The 4,305-nt window shown below is 39.6% G+C and overlaps 1 long non-coding RNA gene across 1 annotated transcript; it reads right to left on the bottom strand.

Annotated features, from left to right (window-relative positions):
- Positions 1-600: 600 nt before the first annotated feature.
- LOC123732654 (uncharacterized) lies at positions 601-4,103 on the bottom strand. Its single transcript, XR_006763330.1, has 3 exons — positions 4,007-4,103; positions 1,997-2,095; positions 601-1,197 (listed from the first exon to the last, which is right to left on the bottom strand). It is a non-coding gene; the product is annotated as an uncharacterized lncRNA (long non-coding RNA).
- Positions 4,104-4,305: the final 202 nt, after the last annotated feature.

Below are 4,305 nucleotides of genomic sequence, written 5' to 3'. Positions count from 1 at the left end.
AGCTGTACCCGACTAGCTAGGATAACTAGGATGCTGCTGGTAGGGTAGCTAGCTAGCTAGCTTACCCAGCTGTACCTACTAGCTTGGATAACTAGGATGCTGCTGGTAGAGATGCTAGCTAGCTTACCTAGCTGTACCGACTAGCTAGGATAACTAGGATGCTGCTGGTAGAGTAGCTAGCTAGCTTACCTAGCTGTACCGACTAGCTAGGATAACTAGGATGCTGCTGGTAGAGTAGCTAGCTAGCTTACCTAGCTTTACCGACTAGCTTGGCTAGCTAGCAGGACGTTCGTCTGTCGTTTGTCTCGATGATGATGACGAATCCGGTGAACCACAAAATGAAACAAGGATAGAGAGTGAAAAGGATCTGGCTACACTCATCCTGTCCCTGACCGTAAAGCAAAAAGCTAATTGAACAATAAAGTTTGGCGTTTCAACACTGTAACAAACTCCATCGTTATTCCCCAAAATTTACCTTAGTCCACTCTGCGCGTAACCGGACAATATTCTTGGTGCCACACCGGACGTGGACTCGGACAGTTCCAGAACGCGGACTTGAGCAGTGCAACACAATCAACTAAGCCCAGTCTTTACAGTGGGTTACATTAGTAATATTCATTTTTTATTATTATGTTAAACAAACGTTCCACTTTTTTTATAACAATATTTTGAGATCTAGGCCCATATCCACAAAGCGTCTCAGAGTAGAGAAGTGGTCGTATAAGTGCTGAGAATAAAGACATTTGACACTTCGGGGAATAAATTAAAGCTATGCATGAAATCTCTAGTCCCACCTAGTCAGCAGATATTTAGAACACCTCGTGAGCTGTCCTAAGTAGTTAAGAGTTAACAGCAGGTGTCTTGATAATACTATAGAACAATGCAGTGAGTCAGTGGTTCCTGAGCCACATGTAAATGCTTTGTAGTAGTTAAAATAATGTTTTGATATTTGATATGATCAATCCATAAATAATATATGTCCTGTCCTTTTGGCAATGATTTATGTATAATACTTATGTATAACAAGTGATACCATGTATGTCTCCAAAGCATTTTGTCTTCATTTTGGCAGATTAATTTATGCTAATTTCCCAAGATTAACTCAGGTTTTCGCCCAGCGATTAATAAGGAGTTGGAGCTGTGGCAGGAGTTGGACCTGTGGCTGAAAGGTGGCTGGTTTGAATCCCGGGCCGGGCGCTGGAAAAAACAGGAGGAATTGATCTGACCACTGGAGGCCTGCTGGGTTCACATCCTCAAAACAATCACCTTTCATTGATCAGAACTCTAGAGGTTCTTCTTCACTGAACCCAAAAATATATATAACTTTTAGTGGTTCCATATATTAAGGAAGTGATAGAAGCCTTTTTGGTTCTATAAGGAACCTTCTTTTCTAAGAGTGTAAAATAAACACGTTTTTCTTTTGATTATTTAATTATCCACATCATGTTATTTCAAGTTCTCCCTTGGGAGCACAACATCACATTGTTAAAAAAAATTATGCTAAATTTGTCATGGCTATAAATTGGGCAATTGAAGACATCTAGGGCGTAATCTGTGTTCGATGAAAATGAACATTGTATGCAACGTTGCAGGCAACATTATTGGCAAGGGACTTGATGCCTACTATGCCAAAGCTATTTAGAGTTGTTAAACGGGTGTGAAGAGTGTGTTGATATAACGGGAATATTGTCAAAATTCTTCTTGTAACAACGATCAGAATTGGTAAAGAAAATATGCATTCCATTATATTAGGCAATAATTAAGAGTAGGCAAAGTGGTCGTGTCATGTGAAAATTCTATCAAATGTGTTACATTGCAACGAGTACAGTTAGGGTGCCGTGGAGCCCCTGCAGTACCTCCACAGACCCCGGACTGAGAACCCCTGATTTAGCAGATGCTCTTATCCAGAGAGATTTACAGTAACTGCATTCATCTTAAGATAGCTATTTATTTTGGAAATAAAGTTAATAAATTCTTCATAAAATTGTCATCTTACCTCTTAGCTTTGGTGTCATGTCCCCCAGAGAGATGCATTTTAGAGGCAGGGCCCCCCTCCTCTCTCTTCCCAGAGAGACTCATTTTAGAGCACTGACCCCTAAACAGAGATCCAACATGTTGATTGTGGTCAACACAGGGACAACTAAACAGAGATCCAGCATGTTGGTTGTGGTTAACACAGTGACAACTAAACAGAGATCCAGCATGTTGGTTGTGGTTAACACAGTGACAACTAAACAGAGATCCAGCATGTTGGTTGTGGTTAACACAGTGACAACTAAACAGAGATCCAACATGTTGGTTGTGGTTAACACAGTGACTAATTCTTGAATGTCAATTGTTCTCATTCATTCATTATCTCTTTGAGAAATATATTTTTAACAACTTTCTCTTTTACTTCTCTACATTCATGAAGAAAAAGATGTACTATTTACTCCATACATTTTCCCTGACACCCAAAAGTACTCGTTACATGTTGAATGCTTAGCAGGACAGAAAACGGTCCAATTTGAACACTTATCAAGAGAACATCCCTACTGCCTCTGATCTGGAGGACTAACTAAACAGAGAACATCCCTGGTCATCCCTACTGCCTCTGATCTGGAGGACTAACTAAACAGAGAACATCCCTGGTCATCCCTACTGCGGACTCACTAAACAGAGAACATCCCTGGTCATCCCTACTGCCTCTGATCTGGAGGACTCACTAAACAGAGAACATCCCTGGTCATCCCTACTGCCTCTGATCTGGAGGACTCACTAAACAGAGAACATCCCTGGTCATCCCTACTGCCTCTGATCTGGAGGACTCACTAAACAGAGAACATCCCTGGTCATCCCTACTGCCTCTGATCTGAAGGACTCACTAAACAGAGAACATCCCTGGTCATCCCTGCCTCTGATCTGGAGGACTCACTAAACACAAATGCTTCATTTTTAAATGATGTCTGAGTGTTGGAGTGTGACCCTGGCTATCCGTAAATTAAAATAACAAGAAAATTGTGCCGTCTGGTTTGCTTAATAAAAGGAATTTTAAATTATCACTCCTTTACTTTTACTATTGATGCTTAAGTATATTTTAGCAATTACATTTACTTTTGATACTTAATTATATTTGAAACCAAATACTTTGACTTTTACTGAAGAAGTATTTTACTGGGTGACTTTCACTTTTAATTGAGTCATTTTCTATTAAGGTATCTTTACTTTTACTCCAGTATGAGAATTGAGTACTTTTTCCACCACTGTTCTAACGTTCTAGAGACATATGAGCCACAGTTTCAACAGACATTTTGTAACTGCGTGGGCTACAAAGTTACTTTCAATTTCATATAAGGAAATAAAGCAACGGCCACTGGGTGAATTCGTTTTGCATTGCCCGGCTCCCCGGGTGCGCAGAGTTTACGCATATTAGACCATTCCATTGTTCCTTAAAATAAAACTCCACTCACCTGTAGCACCGGGCCATGCAAAACAAACTTCCCACTGTCGCAGGGCACTGAGATACAGAGTTCTAAACCCAGACGCGTTTCTTCAAGACATCTCTCTTACGTTATTTTAGCTAAACATATAATTTACTGGAAACCAAGTTTAGCTGTGTTTTTTCCTCCAGAATGTGAGTTACTGTAGGACTATAATAATTGTTAACAGGCCTACAAACCCAAAAGGTTTTAATTATTTGAGAATGTTAATTTGTATGCCTCAAATATTAAACTGTCATAAAATATTTAATGATTAGTTGAATCAGGTGTGTAAGTGCTGGTAAGAACAAAAGGATTGAGAAACCCTGAGATAAACATTAAACCATATAATGTAAAAGCTCCTCCGCCATCTTTACCAGACGTTTTACTGATAACATGTAGACCTACTGATTAGTTTCCACTTTGAAAACTGCTGTCTGTCAGCAACTCAGCTCAAGTAGCAGTTCTACTAACTAGTAATATCTCATTCCTAGTATTCATTCTCTTACTCTGTCCATTAGAATAGATTATTGTTCAGAAATACTTACTTTATTTTTCAATAATCTCCATGTAGTGTTTTCTGCTCTGTCGTCTCAAAATGGATCCTGAACAAAAGAAGAACTTTACTTTCGGTTTCAATCAGCCGTCTCCCCACCCTGAAAATAAAGTGTTTTATTGGTATCTTCCACTAGATGGCAGTAAATACCTGCTGTAACTACACTTTATAACTATGTGTTCTGTTTCATACAGGCAGTGTCCCAGAGTTGGATTGCTGATCTAGGATCAGGTCCCCCTCTCCATGTAATCTGATTCATTATGATCTAGGATCAGGTCCCCCCTCTCCATT

The sequence above is a fragment of the Salmo salar genome, unplaced genomic scaffold, assembly GCF_905237065.1.
Source record: "Salmo salar unplaced genomic scaffold, Ssal_v3.1, whole genome shotgun sequence".
In the NCBI taxonomy this organism is placed as follows: Eukaryota; Metazoa; Chordata; class Actinopteri; order Salmoniformes; family Salmonidae; genus Salmo; species Salmo salar.
This window is presented reverse-complemented; position numbering and strand designations above follow the sequence as displayed.